This window comes from Strix uralensis, chromosome 9, assembly GCF_047716275.1.
Source record: "Strix uralensis isolate ZFMK-TIS-50842 chromosome 9, bStrUra1, whole genome shotgun sequence".
Taxonomy (NCBI): domain Eukaryota; kingdom Metazoa; phylum Chordata; class Aves; order Strigiformes; family Strigidae; genus Strix; species Strix uralensis.
The window spans coordinates 23,309,036-23,329,293 of record NC_133980.1 but is presented as its reverse complement, the minus strand read 5'-3'; the positions used below and the strand labels follow the sequence as shown (position 1 = coordinate 23,329,293).

Below are 20,258 nucleotides of genomic sequence, written 5' to 3'. Positions count from 1 at the left end.
CCATGTTTTAGTAGTAGACCAGTATTTGCAGAGGTTTTATTCTTCCTCATTCCCCCTGGTCCTCCCTCATTAAAATAAATTAATAAGCTAGAAAAAGTAGATTGCAATGAAAAAAATAAATAGCTTTAAAATGAAGATCGTTAGTGAAATGACAGTTTAGTTTTGTATCCTTTGAGATTACACTAGTGAAAAATGGGTCACCTGAACTATTACTGTTATATAGTTTTCTGGAATTAGAAGTTGTTCTGGACCCCCTGCTGTGAATATTTGTAGGGCAGTCTTGAGTCTTGATCACTGCAATTCTGCTGCTGCCAGTAGAGGAAACAAACTATAAAACTGCAATGTGAGACAAGGCACAGAGGAAGTGACAAAGTGATTTTGATTTTGTAAGTGGCAGTATGGAACAAAGCTTGGTTTGACACTGGTTTTGAAACCACTCTGATGTGAACCAAAGCATAGTAGGATAGGGGCATTGGGAAATTCCCTTCTACAGCAGGTTCCTTATCAGAATTGAAATGTTAATATGAAACTAAAACTAAATATTAAAAAAAAAAAAAAATCCCTGTAATGTAATAAATATTTCACTTTCTGAAATGTGCTAGGACATTTATTAAGGAATTTTGTGCTTGGCCTTTTTGTCTCTCTTGGGGTACATTTCCACCTAGTAAAATTCTCAGACAGAATAGACTAATTGGCACTAAATCTTGCAAAACACCAAGATTTATCCTCATTTCCTGCTAATTTCATGGGAGATGAAAACAGGCAGGTAGGTAGCTAAAGAAGACAAACACCTTTTTTCCTCTAGTACTCTCTGAAAATTACATGTGATAAAACCAAGCTATTTTATTGTCCTGGAGGCTCTTCATACAGTGTGTTTGATATATATGTGTTTCTTTTAAACTTCCAACAAAATGAATTAACTTCACTCAAAGGCTTTGTAGAAAAAAACCCCCATTTTGATACCAGCAAAATTATATGGAAGGAGAAATAAATAATGTAAAAATGCTAAAACCAGAGTGTTCATTGCATTAAAGAAAAGTGATGAAATATAGTGTGAGTCACATCCTTTAGCAGCTGTTAAATTTTATTGAATCAATGACTCTGAAGAATGTTTATTGCTTAAGTACTCTTTTGCTGCCCCTCTTGTTCCTTCTGTTATTCCACATTGCTGGGGGAAAGAAAACCCACAGAACTTGAAATCTTAACATCATGTTGCAGCAAAGATAGTTTCATGGCAGTAATGAAATTAATTCTATTCCTATTAATAAAATGGTGTTTAAACCATTTTACATACTAATCGTTAGGACTCAAAATTATATATCTCTCAAGCATGGCAAAACTTGACAGGGAATTGCCTTTAAAGGTCAGCTGCAATGAAAACAAGAAATGAAGGTTCTGAAACTCCACCTTGTAACTTTTGGATATCCTCCCTTCTCTCTGTGGAGATATAGCCTCCTTTTGCACTGCAGAAAAAATATGAATAAGGTGGGTATAAGTTGTATTATGAGCTTTTGTGACACTGTGACCTTAAGCTATGCAATACGGGCAGTCTCCTGGGGCCCATTGTTAGATGTAATAAGTGTGCAATGTACCATATAAAAATATATAAAGCCTTGTGCAGTGAAGTTACAGTGATGTTGTATGGTTTCCATTGAATCTTGTCTGGCAAGATTTTAAAATACAGTAGAGAGGTTTTAGGTGTGAAATTCAAGTATGATGTATGTATGCTGCTTGGTATACTTCATTACTTATAAGAGTTACTGCTGGGAGTGAAGAATTCACTAGGAGCACTGTTCAAGTAGTGATATTCCATATTGCCCTAGAAGCTGAGACAGAGAGCTGCTATCTGAAGACTTTGCAGCACCATGATGAAGGTCCAGTGACACAGACTTTTGTAGTACTTTGACATCTCTTGAACTCAGAGTGCTGACTACAAAGGGACTTTGTGCTCCCAGCACCCTGCTCTGATTCTGTCGGGAATGCAGAGTGGTATGGACAAAAGATAGTCTTCCTTTGTTTGAATACCATGGAAGTACTGGATTGTGCCCTTTTCTTCCTGGCCTAGTAGTGCTCTTCTCCATAAAGATGGAGAACCCAGTATGGTTTCAGTCAGTCTCTGAAGGTATGTCAATACAAATGCAATATAGTGTGATGCAGAGTTCTGAAATAGTGCCGTGTAGCTTGGTATGGTGGTGTGACACATTGCAGTGCTGGAAGAAATCTGCAGCTCCGAAAGCAGTGCTAGTATGTAACTTCTCACTCCCATCCAAAATACCTGTGGTCTATTCCTGCAGGCTCGGTAGAATGATTTTGCTACTAAAGAGAGAGATATGGAAATAATCAAATTTATGATTTTAAATTCCAAATTGTTTTTATAAATGTTACCTATGTACAGGAAGCTATTGTAAGGTCATGACCGCGTTTGAATATATGCTTAAAATGTATCTTTTAGTATATAATATTTGTGGTGCAACACTATAAACCACTTGAGAGTTTCAGTACTGTGAGCAAGTTGGATGTACACGGATGCTTTTTCTCTGTTCATAGTGTAACATTTACTTACCGAAAATATTGCAATTAAAAAATGTGTTTGTCTATTTATATCTTTGAACCTCAGTACTTACGGTCTTAAGTACTTTTTTTTTTTTGAAAAAAACCTGTATTGTGAGATTTTTATGGATAGTCTCTACATATTTAGAGGTAATGCTTAGCAATGCACAAATTGCCAAGCTTGAAATAAATGTGGTTTGGTCCTCTAGTTTTTATGGGAGTTAGGTGATTGTATTGACCCTAGTAATATGTTGAAAGGGGAAGATATTAAGATATTACTGATAACTTACGCAGGTGTACTGATTACAAAGAATCTACTCAGAAAGTAACTTTTATCTAAGATTTATCTCTTGTTCCTTTTGATTTAGAAATTGATCTTTCAAAGTGAAATGTATATGTGTGTATATATGTGCACATGTATAAATTTGATGTGTATATTTCATATGCAACATATACTTCATATTTACAAAATATTTAAATTATATGTAAAAGTGAAGTTTTGTTCCAGGGATCTTTTTTTTTTACAAAAAAGGAGGGGGATAAAATTTCATACTGAAGTGAGATAAAACATAATCTATAGTCTTAAAGTCCCTTAATCTAATCCCATTTGCAAGAAGTATTCACATTCCTGGGGCTTGGATGTTAATCAGATGTTGCGAATTGGATCTACAACTGATTGTTGTATTAAGTTGCTTCAGATCTTTGGAATAAAATGCATTTCTTGGGTTTAAAATGAAAATTTTTGTTCTTTTTCATAGGCATAACTTGTGGGAGGCTTAGTTCGATGCCAGGGTCAGTGTAGTATCTTGTGCTTTCTTCAGCCTTCCTAGTACTTTTTTTCCATGAAAGTCAGCAGGAATATAATCTGATCAGGACTCGGCTTTTTTTATTTCATTTGTTGCTAATATTGTCAGATATGAAAGCACAGATGTTAAGAGAACTTTTATTGAACCCACTTCTTTGTGGAGGTTGCAAGGCCTACCTCTCCTCTTGATTTTCCACAGAAGATGTGAGGAAGACTATAGCAATGCTAACAGCTGGATGCAGTCCCATACAGCCTTCTGTGGAGTACTCTTCTTTGCCCACCTTACATTACGTAGGTTTTGGTTGCATTTTTCACAGATTTATTGCAAATGTGTGTGTTAGTGAGTTGGGGTTTGGGGTTTTTTTTGAGTTGATCTTCATTTTATTCTCTCGCACAGTATTTTGGAGGTGATGAGACAGAGAAGTGTGAAACATTCTAATGTGTATATCTGTAATGCTTAATTCTAAAGTTTTGCTACATGGGGTATAAAGAGAGCCAGTGGATGTGGTAACTTCTGTAACCATTAATATTTGGAGTGGTGCAAGCTTTTATTTCAGTTTTCATTAAATCTGTTCCACACTCTAAATAGTAAATTTGAAAACGTAGTTTAAAGTGCTTGAGCAAATCAAATGCCACAATCTTTCCTGGTTGTTTTCACCTCTTTCTTATTTTCTGCTTTATTAGCTTTCACCATATCCATAGTAATGACCATATGGCCAAACTGTGTCTTTTATAAGCTGCTGCCTGTAGTTTATGAAGACTTTCTGGAGTCAAAATACACTGTAAACCCATGCATCTCTAAACTGTAGATCTCTTAGAACAGTAGAAGCACATGTGCATATGAGTATTTCCTTTTCAAAGAGTATTCTGTTGCTCTTACAAGTTTTTGAAAAATAGATTAATAATCTTTGAAAATATATAAAAAGTAGTATAGCTAGAAACCAATACATTTACACATATAATATGGTGCAATTCAAAGAGAGCTGAAATTTGTTGTTTGCTTAGTGTAATGTATCTGCTGTCAGTCACAATACGTTGCACTGTGTAATATAATAGGGATTTCCCCCATAATTTCGTTTCCTAGAAACCCATTTGTTGTTGGTTTCCTTTGCCTGCTTTCATGGGCCTTCTCCAGTGCTTTTCTGGGAAATCTTCACCCTCTTTCTTGCTAGTGGCCATATTGAATAAATGCTCGTTGAGGAATGGGAACTGCCATGTTATTTTTTCCACTCAATGAACAAGAGGAAATACCATGTGCTTTGCATTGAGTAACCTTTCCAAATTTCCACAGATAAACTGTAAATTAATTCAAAATTTGTTCAGAAGTTTAAAATCAAATGTCGTTTTTGGCCTTTTTTGTATGCTCTTTTCAAAACATAAAAGATAGGAATTAAAAGTGTCTCATATGCATGGAGAAATCAGGGATATCTACAGTTTATGTTCATGTTCCAGTCTGTAGCATTTTAATTTTTAACTTGGTGTATTTCTCGATGGTTGGATATGAATTTTGAGATTAGTCAAATTTTAAATGCTTGAGTTTGTGTTTAGGTTCACATTGAAATTTAAGTTCTGAGCCCTAATAAAAGTTGTTTGTTGCAATCTTTTCTACCTTGAAAAGATGGACCATCTTAAGTTTAATTGTGACAAGACATTGAGGTTGGCAGAGTCATTTATTCTTTCCTGGCTGGTTTTGACCACTTTAATTATGGGCATTTTGGAAATAAAAGCTGATTCTTAGAATAACAGCAGTGGGAAATCCCCTGTAAAAGAAGGCTCATTTGTGATGACATCTGGGTAGGTGAAGAAAAAGAGACAGCATCTGTGCATTTTTTATTAATTTGGACTGACTAGAAATTTAAATGGTGAATAAATACTTAGATATTTAGATGTGATCATGGGCATATTGCCTTTGAATGACACTTTGGAGATTCCTATCCTTGAATATAAATGTAGCATATGAGAAAATAAAATACAATATTTTTACAGCAGTACATGAATAGGTGGTTACAAAACTGCACCTCAAGGTCCAGTGCTGTTGTGGCTACTAGGATTATATTAATAACTACTTTTTAGTTGAAACTGAACGTTTGTAAATCTAGCTTTTGCCAGATCTTTGTCAGATCCTAGAGGTTTTGCCTAGATATAAGCTCCCTGTTCCTGTACTATAGTGATTCTAAAACTATGACTGTCACAAATATGAAGTATTCTCACTAGTATTGCATTTTACCAACATTATGTCCAAAATTAAAAATTGTGGTTTTATGCTACTGATTTGGGCTGTTGAATAAAACTTACCATAAGCATACCATAACTCCTAAGGATCATCTTCTCTAGCCATGCAAACACTTGCATATTTAAAGAAAAATGCTGCTTTAGTTATTTAAGAAGTGCAGATTTCTGAAGTGTCATTTTTAGTTTTCCTCTTGATTTCTTCTTCTAGAAATTTAATAGACGTTTGCATTTTGCACGTACACATCTAAAGTATGTAGAGTGAAATGTAGTTTAGTAGTTTTATTTTATCAAAGCAAGTTTTTTGGGAAAGAAACAATCTATAGAGTTTCTTTAATTTGATATGTAAAATATCCTGATGGGGATATAAAGCAATCATGGGGGGGAAAAAGTTTATTTCTGACTATTTCTGTAAAATTCTCTGGTCTACGACGTGGTAGGTAGCATGTGGTGACACAGCACTAATTCAGCAAGAGTTAGGAGATTTTTCAACGAGTTTTGAAAGAATAATTAAATGTCTTACTGTTGAGACACAAGGGCTGTTGTTGTTATGCATGTGGTTCTCTGAGACTGGGTTTATGAGTGAAGAAGAAAGCTCTCAATGACATAACTTTCCAGATATCATTAAGGTATTTTCTAAAATTATCTCAGGAATGAGAACCTTCTCAGGTTATGCAGAGATAGTCAGTTCTGGCCTCTTTCAGTCCTGCAGCTAAATAGAAACTTTGTGAATTCACAGAAACCTGTTAAACTTGGCTAAATCTCTACAAGACCACCAGGGCCTATCAGTAGAATTAGGGCTTCTAAGCATGATTCAGATGGCCTTGTCAGTATTTTTTACATTCCCCTATTTCTTGTTGTTTTAAAAACTTGTAGTGATTTTAGTAAACTAAGTTTTGATTTTGGTGTTAAGAGGAAACAAATTCTTTGCGGTGGGCAAATGATTTCCCAAAGTAAGCTTCTCCTGTTATTCAAGATCCCCAATTAGAAGTCCATCCATTATTAAAATAATCATGGGGAATTTCAGCTTCCTTTTTTCCAAGTCTTTACATAAACATATGATGTTCTTTATCTCAGAAGTATAGGTTTTCTGCCTAAATGTTTTCCTATATTGTTAAATTTTGCTGGCAGACAGTCTGTGTGTGTAAGCTATACTAAAATAGATCACATACCAGGTCTCATGCTTTACACGAGAGAGAGAGAAGGGCTGGGAAAAGTAAGTCTTGTTTTTTAAATAGGTATCTAGAGTGATTATAGGTGTTGCCACAAAGCAGGAACTGTAAATGCTAATCTTAAACATTGTGTTTGTCCAGATATAATTAATTTTTTGTTTTGTTTTGCCTAGTTGTTAGTTTCTAGTGTCCCTCTTGTTGATAAAGGCATTTCTGTTGACTAGCTTGAAGTAACTTCTCTGAAGAACCACAGAGAAATAATTATTAGAAACAGATTCTCAGGTTACACACCTATTTGTGTTTCTTGGTACCAAGCATCACAAAGAGCTATTATTTTGGGGCTCTTCATTTTTCATAAAGCTGGTTTGCTAAATGTCATCCTCCTCCATGTGCAAAGATCTCTGTTACAGTAAACATTTGAATTTCTTCAAAAAGTTGTATGTGTCTAACTGCAAGTGTACAGCATTTTTATGCAAAAGTTTCCTAGCAAATAAGTCAATGGAAAGGTCATTTCTATTTAAAGTTCCTAAACTTCCAAAGGCCTGAGACTCCCTGACTAGGGAGAAACACATAAATTTTAAGTATGCAAGTACACTTTGTTTATTCCAAGTGTAAAATAGTATAGTAGCAGAGCAAAACCAAATATAACCAACCACAAATTTTGATCAGTCTCAGATGTTAACACTTCTCTATGGTGATGTGTTACAGTCTCCGTTGAAAAACACGAGATTAAAGAGCTTAAGCCTTTCTAACTGTTCATCTTTGCCTTTCAGGAGATGAGCTATAGTGATCTGAGGTTATGGTAGCTAGTTTCAAAAGGTTTCCCTACAGCTATGGTTATGTTGTTTGTCTCTGCTTTTTACCCCACACAAATTAAAAAAAAAAACCAAAACAGCTTTGAGGCATGAGCGCCACTCATTGGGAGTTTCTCGCCTCTTCCCTGGCAACCTTAAATATAATTGCTTAAATGACTGTAGCTGCACTGGGAATGCTGATTGGATGGATAGTGTTTGCCTCTTGAGCTTCAAATTATTTAATATCTAAGCCACAGAGGCAAACTGAACCCAGCCAAAACCTAGCTTCCTTACTATTATTTTACTTCAGCTGAACTATAACCTAGACCCATAACTTCAGTTCTCTTGAGTGCAACTTTGAATTGAGGACTGGATCAAAAAAAGTTGTAGATTTTCCTCCTGAATTGGAACTGAACCTGACCTCTTACTTAAAAATGTTGTTGAACTTAAGCCAGTCACAGGTGATCCTGAAAGAGAACGCAAATGAAAGTATGCTCTTTTGAGTCCATGACTAAGCAAAAGCTTTATCTCCATCAGGAAGGTGTATTGTACACTCTGGTTAAGTAGTATGGTTCAGTGATAGGCAGCTGCAACCTAAATTGACTTAATTTCCCAAGTGATTTTAGGATAAAATTCTCTGTACACCTTGAACTGTCATCTAGCATCAGGTAAACTTGTGAGTGGATTACTGAAAGGAAACATTTTATCATCACAGAATGCACTAGGCTGTACTTGCTATTTAAAAACCTAGAATGAGCCCAGGATTTAAAAAAAAAAATAAAGAAAACATGTAAAGTAGCACTGGTGTTTTGGGCAGAATTCTGGATTATCACAGTAGTAGGAAGAACTGGAGACGGATTCATAATGGCAGAAATTTCAGGTAACTTCCACATATTTAATGAGAAAAGAGGTCTGCACATTAAGAAAACTTAAAGGTTAAATTCGGTGCCTGGCTTGTTGGTTCTCTAGAAAACCACATGAGAAGCCATTGGCACTGCTTGAGACTTCTCATTCAGTAAGTGCTTTATATTTTTGAGGATGGACTCAGATATTATAATGCACCTTTCCGAGTTCAAATATCTGATTCCACATCCCCGTAAGCCTGAAAAGTCAGATAACATTTGAACTGACCGTCAAACACCGCTAATTGACATTTCCAGTTAAAGCGTGTTTTGAGTTTTGTGAGTTGGAAGATATAGTAAGCAATCCAAATGCTGATAGATCCTCATAAATGTAGCGTAGCAGTACTGTTTCTACTTTACTTCAAAGGTACTGAGTTGAGTCTTATGCAATGCAAAACTTCACAACAGTATTGTTCTTCAGTTCTCTTTTCTGGTCTGGATTATAAACTACATTTTATTGTCTGAATCTTGATGATATCATCAGGAAAGAAAAGAAACATTTGCCTAAGTGCTCTATTGAGTGGTGATGTTTTCTCTGGTATCAAATAAAATAAAGTATCTAAATGATTTATTTTGACTATGGTACTGCTGACTGTCACCTACTGTATTTGACACAACTGCTGATTAACTGTGCAGCTGTTTGAGTCCTCTGAATATCTGCTTGAAATCATGTATCCAATTTGGTGTACAGTACTCTGCTATGTTGCTTACACAAAACTACTACGCTCTGTACTCAGATCTTAAAATGTGCATTCTCTTTGTAGATACATCACTAGGGAAAATGATTTGGAAATAAGTCTTTATCAACAATTTTTGAAGCCATGTTCAACCACCAGCATCACCGTTAGCATCAGTTCATTCTAAGTTTTTATGGCAAGGGGCAAGTCTTCAAACTGCACAAGTTGGGAAGGGTTGAAGCTATCATTCCACAATTAAGACAGACAAAACAGAATCAGTCGAACAGAGTAAGATGCACTTAGATAAACCCCAATCATTTACTTTGTTCATGGTCTGTGCTCTGCTATGGAAAGATGATCCATCTTGTCATGAACACAGTAGACAGTAATCTCTGTCTCCTGTGACTGTGCCTTGGAACTGCAAACAATCTTTGTATTATAAGGCTGGTAAATAGAACCCATTACAAACATTTAAAATGTTTTCACATGTCAAAATAACAAAAGTACCTTTCAAAGCTGAGGATAATATTCATGTGAGCACCTTAGTGTAGTGCTCCGTGGCAACTGAAGGCATTATGTGGGTGCACTGAAAGCAGCAATACAAATCATGCTGTAGTGGTGTAAAAGTATCCACTAGTGCAAAATTTGATCATTAGCAGTCATGGAAACGACCAATAAAGAGGGCACAGTAGTTGAGTATTCAAAAGGTACTGCTCAGCTGTCATTGGACTAACTCAAAACCAGTTTAATTAATGAGGATAACACAAGAAACTCAAATGAAGAGGCAGAACTAAGTAGAATACATACCAGCTTTAAATCAATAGCAGTCAGGTTGCATTATGAAGGAATTGAGAGGTGCTTTTGTTCAAGGTCTGTCAAAGCTGTTTTTGCAAATTCCTATTTTCAAGTATTTAAAACTAAGTGTAATACTAGCTTTGAAGCTCGACATGGATGTTTAACATACCATATTTAGGAAACTGTAAGGCTAGTCAAGGAAGCATGTATTTTTTGAGGTTTCATTTTATTTCAAGCTGTCTCATTAGCTATAGCCTTGATTTTGTAGGGAATAAGTCAACTAATGTCTGTATCTGAAATAACATGCTTCATACTTTAAGAAAGAACTGACTATCAGAATCAGATGTTGCAACTCACGTGCATTATACAACTTCAAGAATTTAACTTTGCCTAAATGGGAATATATAATCTTGAGTTTAAGTGACAATTTTATATATGTTAGAACTAACTATTCAATGTCAAGTTTTATAAGAACCTACAGACATGGGGGCATGCACCTCAGATATTTCTATGATGACAGATAGCATATCTTCTCTATAAACTTTAAATTTTATGAAGAAACTTAAATTTAAAGCTTTTTGGCTTTTATTTTAATAAAATTCAGAATTTTCCCCAGGCATCTGTTTCTTATTCTGTCTTCATGCCTGGGTGCTCCCCATCCCTTCCTAGGCTATGTTAATTGTCAGCAGCACTTTCACTAGTGTGAGATCAAGTTCTTCAACTTCAATCATCATCTTTTTAACTGGAGCTTATACATGCAGTGCCATACACCTCTGCCGTGGAAGTCAAGCCCACAGTGTGCTGCCTACACATTTTTCAGTCAAAGTTTTAGATTGGTCCTGAAGTACAGATCACCTCTGTGATTAAAGCATGCAAACTGTGATGAGTGCTGTCTGCTGAGTAACATTCCTCATGCTGTGAACAGTCTGTGCTGTACGTGTCTGCATGTGGGTGTATTGAATATGTTGCCAGCATAGTACTAAAGGGTTTCAAAATACTCTCCTCCTTATACAATTCTGTTTTAATTTTTGGTGAAGTGATAATACTTAGGTTGATTTGTAAATATTGAATGAATTTTCACTTATAATTTCTTGACCAGAAAGAAATGGCTTGGCTAAAATTATTTTGAAATAATGAAGCAATAAATCAGATCACTTATTTTTTTAAAACAAACAAACAAACCACCTGTCTTCACTGATTATTCTTTTTTTAAGAAAAAAATGCATAATTTTTCAGTTCAACTGCTTATGTTTAGATTTGGACTCTGAATCAAGAGACGTTCATTATTAACCTTAGCATACAACATACAGTAGCAGTAGGTTTTCAGTCATGCCTGTATCACTTATATGAAATGGTAGACTCATTAAGCCTATTTGAAAGTGAGCAATATTTGGAACTGCTAGTCTAATGAAATATGTAATGCTATTTCAATAGTAATGTAACAATTTTAGGATCACCGTAGTTTAAATTCCTGATGACCTCATTTGGAGTACAGGTCAAATGCTAACATGTTCTGAATCCCCAACTTTTGCCTTTGTGGTAAGGGAAAACTAAAAGAAATAAATAAGCAGGAATATTAAAGTCAAGTTTAAAGAATAGATTCCTTTATGCTCTCTATCTGTCTTATTACAGTAAGCCCTGCTGTACCTGTTGGCTGTCTATCAAGGTATTTATTTAATAACACTGTAAATAAAAATGACAAAGGTTTATTTGTTCTATAAATGCTGATAGAACTTCAAAAGTATATCTGTACTGTCAAAGAGTATGTTACTGATGGTAATGGCCACATTGCAAACTATGTTAAATACTGATGGACTTCATGAATAACAGTCTTGCTTTAAATAGATCCCATGGTGCAAAGGATGAGAGGGCAGATCTGTACTGTGTGTAGAAGAGTATAATGTTAAATATAAAGTGTTTTTTGTGATATGCTTGACCAAACCAGATGGCTCAGTATTTTGATTCACAGAAGAAATTAACAGTTGATTCATGTTTGTCCATTGCAGTGGAAGGTAATTGGGACAGAATACCTCCTCTCTTCTGCTTTCTTTGAGAACCCTTCCCACTTCCTGGAAGCCAGTGTCATATGTTTGTTTCCCTTTGAAAAGGCACGTTGGAATTCAATGACTTGGTGAGCTATTCCATAAAGGAATATAAAGTTCTGATCTCAGCAGAGATCTCTGATCACTTATCTTTTTCTGAGCAAGCTCATACTAAAAAATGAAGATAAACAAATATGTATTTATTTTCTATTGACTTATTAGGGTTGAGCTGGGAACAGCTACCTACTCTGTATTATGTCTGTTTATTTCTATCTACTCATAGTCTTCTGTCAGCCTGAAATCTGAAGCTGAAGGTCATGTGCATATGTTTCCATAGCCTCCTACTAGCCAGGAGATCTGGCAAAAATAATTTAAAGGGTTGGGTTTTTTTTTTTCAAGATTACTGCTTCAGGATATAGAGAAATGGCACTACTCTGTCAAAACATTTCTGCTTATATAATTGCCTTTTTTTTCCCCTCCTTCTGAACTTGTCCCGGTAGAGATCATGTGCCTCGGTCCCCTCTGATTTTTCTTTTTACAGAAACAAATGTCATCAGGACACCATTTGCAATTCCCCTTGGTGGCAAAGACAAGTTCTGGGCATCAAAGGCATTTTCTTACACATGGATTAACATGACATTGTGTTCCTGATGCATTTGCAATAGATTTTGATGTGTGGTGGTTCTCTGTGTTGAGATGGCTGTCTCTTCACATTTGTATGTCTAATTGTGACCTCAGTGACAGCTTCTGGGTCTCTTGCTGTGATAAATACTGGATCACAGAATGGACACAGCTTCTCATTTCCTGCATTCAGAATATTATCCTTGAAATTTCTAACAACTTTCAAATAAACAATGAATTCATTGTTACATTAATCTGGTTCTGTGGTCTCAAGTATAACATATCCATTTGATATTCCTATAAACTTGAAAGGGAGCCAGCAATTCTGTTTTCTGTCTCAGCTCATTAGTGACCTTGCTTGTTTATAGTTACAATTTAATTCCCACATAAGTCATTTACGATGCAACCTACTGTTAGTGCCCATACAGGTACTCAAGTGTGAAGTGTATGTGAGGTGTAAGATTTAACACCATGATGTATAAATATATAGGATTTCCTTAAGGCAAGTGATTGAAAATCTGCCCTTGCTACACTGACAAAAATACTGATTGACTTCTATTAGAGCGAAATTAAATGTGACAAATAGTAAGTGGGCACTATGCAATACTACAGAGCTTTTAGTGTTTGAGATCTATTAGAACAAGTGAGGATTACATGTTAAGCATGCTTTGGACCCCTACAAATTTACAGGACCTAGATAACTTAGATAAGGTGTTCACCTTTTAATTTGGCTGAAATAAATGACTTAGTCTGTATTTCCTTCTTGATATAATACAGAAGAATAGATCAAACACATTTTTAATGGACCAAATCCATAAGCTTCTTACTGCTACATGCTACAGAGATAAGCAAGCTGCAGTAAATAACTGCAAGATGGTATTACATGAGAAAAATCCAAGAACATATTATTCTTTCGGGCTGAGGTATGCACCAGTAAGCAACTACATGCCAATTTGCTTAAGTGTCATGAATCCTGCCTCTATACTAAGGTGCCTGAGAAAAAATAGAGCAAACATTTACTTATGGCAAAAGTTTTCTTTTATAAACTTACTAACCTAATGTAAGCCTTACTGTGAAATTATTACAGAAGAGTTAAATGAGTTTATTACAGAACCATTCAGGTTGGAAAAGACCCTTGCGATCATCGAGTCCAACCATCAGCCCTACTCTACAAAGTTCTCCCCTACACATATCCCCCAACATCTCATCTAAATGACTCTTAAACACATCCAGGGATGGTGACTCCACCACCTCCCTGGGCAACCTATTCCACTGTCTGACCACTCTTTCTGTGAAAAATTTTTTTCTAATGTCCAGTCTGAACCTTCCCTGTTGCAGTTTAAAGCCATTCCCTCTTGTTCTATTGCTAATTACCTGTGAGAAGAGACCAGCACCAACCTCTCTACAATGTCCTTTCAGGTAGGTGTAGAGAGTGATGAGGTCTCCCCTTAGCCTTTGCTTCCTCAAACTAAACAGTCCCAGCTCCTTCAATCACTCCTCATAGGATTTATTCTCCAGGTCATTCACCAGCTTCGTTGCCCTCCTCTGCAGTTGCTCCAGCACCTCGATATCTCTCTTGTATTGAGGTGCCCAAAACTGGACACAGTACTCCAGGTGTGGCCTCACCAGTGCAGAGTACAGGGGGACTATCACCTCCCTACTTCTGCTGGTCACACTATTCCTAATACAAACCAGGATGCCTTTGGATTTCTTGGCCACCTGGGCACACTGCCGGCTCATGTTCAGCTGTTTGTCAATTAGAACTCCCAGATCCTTTTCTTCCGGACAGCTCTCCAGCCACACCTCCCCAAGCCTGTAGCGATGCATGGGGTTGTTGTGGCCCAAGTGCAGGACCTGGCACTTGGCCTTGTTGAAGCTTATCCCATTAATGTTGGCCCACTGATCCAACCTATCCAAGTCCCTCTGTAGAACCTCCCTATCCTCATGCAGATTGACTCTCCTCCTTAACTTGGTGTCATCTGCGAACTTACTGATGATACACTCTATGTCCTTATCAAGATCATCTATAGAGATGTTAAACAGAAATGGTCCCAACACCGACCCCTGAGGAACACCACTTGTGACCGGCCACCAGCTGGATTTAACCCCATTGACTGCCACTCTCTGGGACCATCCATCCAGGCAGTGCTTGACCCAACAGACCACTCATCCAGGCCATGAGCAGCCAGTTTTGCTATGAGAATTCTGTGGGGAACTGTGTCAAATGCTTTTCGAAAATCCAGGTAGATAATATCCACAGCTTTTCCCTTGTCTAATAGTCAGGTCATCTTGTCATAGAAGGAGATCATGTTTGTCAGGCAGGACCTGCCTTTCATAAACCCATGCTGACTAGGCCTGATCCCCTGATTGTCCATTATATGACTTTTAATGGCACTCAGGATGATCTGCTCCATGACCTTCCCTGGTACCAAGGTCAGACTGACAGGTCTATAGTTTCCTGGATCGTCCTTTCTGCCTCCCTTGTAAATGGGTGTCACATTTGCCACCCTCCAGTCCAGTGGGACCTCCCCAGTTAGCCATGATTTCAGGTAAATCATGGAAAGTGGCTTGGCAAGCACATCTGCCAACCCTTTCAGCACCCTTGGGTGTAACCCATCTGGTCCCACAGACTTGTGTGCATCTAAGCGGTGTAGCAGGTCTCTGACCACTTCCTCTTTAATTGTACTGACCTCATTCTCCTTCCCCTCCCCATCTCCCATCTCATGAGGTTGGGTGTCCAGGGAACAGCCAGTTCCACTGCTAAAGACTGAGGCAAAGTAGGCGTTGAGCACCTCAGCCTTTTCCTCATCCTTTGTTACTATGTTTCTCTCTGAATCCAATAAAGGAGGGAGATTGTTCCTAATCCTCCTTTTGCTGTTAACGAATTTATAGAAACATTTTTTATTATATTTAACAGCTGTAGCCAGGTTGAGCTCTAGCTGTGCTTTGGCTCTCCTAACGTTCTCCCTGCATAACTTCACTACATCTTTATAATCTTCATGAGAGACCTGCCCCCTCTTCCAAAGGTCATAGATTCTCCTTTTGTTCTTGAGATCCAGCCAAAGGTCCCTGTTTAGCCAGGCCGGTCTACCTTCCCCGCCTGGTTGGTTTTCGGCACGCAGGAACAGCCTGCTCCTGTGCCTTTAAGACCTCTCTCTTGAAGTATGTCCAGCCTTCCTGGACTCCCATATCCTCCAAGGCAGCCTCCCAAGGGATTTTGTTAATCAGTCTCTTGAACAGGTCAAAGTTAGCCCTCCAGAAGTCTAAGGTGGCAGTTTTACTAACCCCTCCTCTTTGTTTCTCCAAGGATTGAAAATTCAATCATCTCATGATCACTGCACCCTAGACAGCTTCCTTTGAGCTTATTCCTAACAGGCCCAGTTATCTCCCCGCCCCCCCCATCTAGTTTAAAGCCCTGTCAATAAGCCCTGCTAACTCCTGCCCCAGAATCCTTTTCCCTCTCTGGGACAGCTGCATCCCACCTATTTCATTTGTCACCACCAGACCAAATTAGTCTGCTAGCAGCATGTATATCCAGAGCAAGAAGGTGGAAACATCATGGAAGCTCCTGAACAACCATTTTTCATCTTGTAGAAAAGAGGGGTGCCCTCATGCACATGAGTATTCTCTTTTTGTAGTAGTAATGATTTACTGAAGAAAAACTCTTTTTTTCCCATCAGCCCTTCTTTCTGCATTTGTGTAAATTTTTGCCTACTTGCCACTAGTAATTTATGAGGCACAGATTTGAGAAGAAATGGTACCCATCAGTTGTATCTTCTTGAAGTTTAACACTAGTGTATGCTATCAGCTCCTCAGAAATACAAAGAAAAATCCTTAATTTTGCCCTGCTATAAATGGCAGGCTCTAAAAATTACTTTAAGAGTAAGAATATGCAATATTTTCTCTAACAGAGCTTAGTTATTCTGTTGTCTTCAACTGTAGGAAGTTGTCTATCAGATAAGGAAATAAAATACCTTGAGACTCAGATTAACTTCTGCATGCCTAAACTCCAAAAATGATAACAGGAAAAAGAGTGGTTGAGGAAAAAGGTGAAAGCAAATTTTTTACAAGGCGGTTTTTTATACAACTAGTGCCATTTCTCTTTGTGAGTCTCTATACTCAACACTTCTTGGTGAGTGGATATGTTTTCAGAATAGCAAAGCACAAAAAAGAAACCCCAGCACCAAAACCAAATGACACTTTGTAACAGTGTTATGATAATTTGTCTCTATCAAGTCTCAAAAATGTGACAGAATAAATTGATTTCAGGTAACCACTGTAGCCTGCAGCATGGTGTGACAGTGGGCTAATTGGTTCTTGTGGGAGAACCCAGAATGACTGGACAAAGATGTTTGTAGCCCATTGCCTGTTATAACTCTGTTATGTTTAACCCAGTCTAGCTTAACATCATGCTACATGTGAATTCCAGATCAACTCAGGAAAGGTGTTTCAGCTTGTTTGCTGTAAACAGAAATCCCAAATTCAGGGTATGTTTTTCAAATGTTTTGGAACTTGATGGCATTTCAGTTGGCTATAACAAGAGAATGATGAGAGCTAGGACGACAGAAAAAATACGTAGAGTGTCCAGTTGTGTAGCACTTAATGGCAGGATGCATAAACAACAGACAAAGCTGTTGGGAGAGTCAAATTCCCCAAAGGACTCTGTTTAGGACATCTTGCCTCATTTCCAGCTCTCTTAGCTTTTTGCTTTCCAAATTATGTGTGCAAAATGCATGAAGAATACTTTCTGTTCTTGCTTTCATGGTATTAGCATACTGTATACTACAGAGATGAGCAGTCTACAGTGAATAACAGGATGTGTTGTATGAGAAAAATGGAGACACATATCCTTCTGGGCTGAGGTATGACAGTAACTTCTGCTCTGGTTTCCATCGTCACAGAAAGCCCGGATACATTAGGCACGGATGTAGTAGAGGATGTCCAGAAAGCAGAACTGGAGGTATTGTTGTCATGGTTCTTATAGTCTTTAACTTGTAATATGAATCATTAAACTTAGGAATTTCACAAAATGGCACAGGGATACAAGGTTAATAGGGGCTATTTCTGTTTCTGGGTTGTGTTAGTATGTGTCGCCCCCATGGTGAATTGCCTTTCCTTGTGGTAAGAAGTATTGTTTGCTAAGTTCTGCCAGTTAGGCTGTATCTGACTGGATAAAAGGGAAAAATTCCCCTCCAGACTCTCCTTTCCTTTTCAGATAGCTCAGTTGTAATTAACTAATTAATTTGGGTGTTCAGATACTAATGAATTTATCTGTATTTAAGCTATACTATAATATCAGGGATAATGAAATGTTAGACAGCATTACTGGCTGCATCAGTATCTTCAATATTCATAATAGCAAATAAAATTAACCCAAGAATAGTTTAGGTTCATAAAATCTAGGAGCAAAATTTTCTTGAGTTGTATAAGGAGCAGAAAGCACCATCTGTTTCTTAAGGAGAGTTAAATACATTCTAGAATCTTGAGGTTTCTTCTACTAGCTTTGCATTTGTATGATCTGGTATATGTTTCTTCTGCTTTTTGGTAAACTCCTTCGTGTTCATGGGAAAGAGAGGTGGGGAAAAACTTTTAATACAAAGGGATACATCCTTCCACTTTTCAATCTCTTCAGGTCTCTTTGTATTCAGTGCAGCTGATGTCTCTGCTTTGGAAAATCCCTTTGTCAACTTTGTAGAGCATCTGTTGAAAAGTGTTCTGTCTTTCCTGCAGCTCGTTAAATGCTTTACTCTGTAGCCTAGCCTTGTTCAGACATGAAAAATCTGACAAAACTGTATTTGTAATCCAGATACATTCCTTGAATTTCATCATTACTCATAAACAAAAACCCAAGTATAGAAAATTTGTATACAAATTATGGCCTTATACCTCTGTAGCTATGGCACCAATCTAGCAGGATTTTTCTGCATAAATTACAGAAGGACAGGAAAGCAATCGTCAATATTTAATGACAAATCTACAATTTGAAATGAAGAGAGCAAAGTAAATACACACGTAGCTAAGCTATCTACTGTACACCTGCCTGATACAGAGGTTATATCTAGATGGGAGATGAAATATGCTTGCATTTCCCTAGTTTGTGGAAAATAGCTGATTTTATGCAAGAATTTGTCTAAACTATTGCTGCTTCTAGTCTGCAGTATTAGACCCTTTAGTAGCTAGTCTCCCTTTCTCTACAAGGTGTAATGCTGGTTATATTAGCTCCAAACAGAGCCTGTGAATATTCTATACACTGAATTCATATGCCTGAAGGAAAAGAAGTATATTACCTTACCCTTTGCAAACCTGTTGCTACATTTCTTATTATTTGTTTTCTGTCATGCATAGATAGTGCAAACTTGGTCTTGTAAATAACAATTTGCATACTGCCTTGTTTGCTTTTAAGTAGGTCTGTATGGCCTTTACTATGCCCAAAGGCTTGGAGTGGTTGGGATTCTTCTAATTTATTTTTTTTTAAAGACTTTAGGCTTTATTCAGTCAATGCAGAGTGGCTGAGACAGTTAAGCTCCTTTTCACTGAGAAACTCTCATTTTGTTGAGGAGTTTAAAGAAATAATTACTGTTGTATTTGGTGTGATTTACAGTAAGTTTATTCAGGTGGTAGAATATGCCTTTCTGTTCTCTCTATTGCTGATGCTGTTTTTACCCCATTAATGCAAGATTAAAATTCTATTACTTTTCTCTGTGCATATGAAACTCATTTGTGTAACCATGTTTTTTTCCATGTCACTCATGGGGATTTTTTGTTTGTTGTGTTTGGTTTGGGGTTTTTTTTTAAATATAGGAAATGTCCTTTCTAAAATGTCCTTGGGTTAAACTAGGCCCCAATCATACTAAAATGTAAAGGAAGAGGTGTTTTTATTCCAAAGAGATTTTAAGCAAACTAGTACTTCTAGGTTGCATGATGCTAATGACTAAAGGAAAATCTCCTCTGGAACAAAAGGTAATCTGTTTTTTTCACACTGTTGCCAGAATTTCCAAATCCTCAAAAGATTACTAGGAAGGTCTAGCTGAGCATGGCTCTGTGCAGTCCTTTCTATAAGTAATCTTAGGGTCAAAGCAACGAACGGTACCTTTTAAGTCTACAAAAGCTGCCACATTGTGTTTTGCGTTTTTGGAGGCAGGGATGCAAAAGTTCTCATTGTTAAAAATTAGGCAAAAAATCCCTTACTATCTAAGGACGTTGCCAAAAGCCAAAAACCTAAATGAAGACCTGCCCAAATATGACCTTAATTTTCTCCTTTTGATATCCATTCATCCAGCTTGACAGGATTAGACTAGAAGAACCTTTTAACATATGGAAATTTCAAATGTTGACTGTGGCTTTTCTTTTGGCAGTATATAATCAATTAAAGAGTTATTTTTTGACAGCTTTCTTCCAGAGAATTTATCTGTGGTTTGAATTGAAAGAAGAAAATATCCCAAAAGTTAATGACAGAGAAAATACTGGAGGTTTTTGTCTTTGGTAGCCAGGGATGAATGAACAAAATGTAAAGTCCTACCTTTGAGGGAATATGGATGGATGCTGTGAGGATCTTTTTGATGCTGATAATAACATGTTTTAGCATGTATTTATTTATTTTCTTGCTACAAATTGTACCCTGGACGTTTTTCCTTTACTGGTTCAAGCTTTGTTCCAACTTCCTCCCATGCT

At 37.1% G+C, this 20,258-nt stretch overlaps 1 protein-coding gene across 1 annotated transcript in view; it reads left to right on the top strand.

The window, feature by feature from the left end:
- Window positions 1–20,258, top strand: part of CLSTN2 (calsyntenin 2) — a 397,862-nt gene that overhangs the window by 234,368 nt on the left and 143,236 nt on the right. The window lies entirely within an intron of this gene.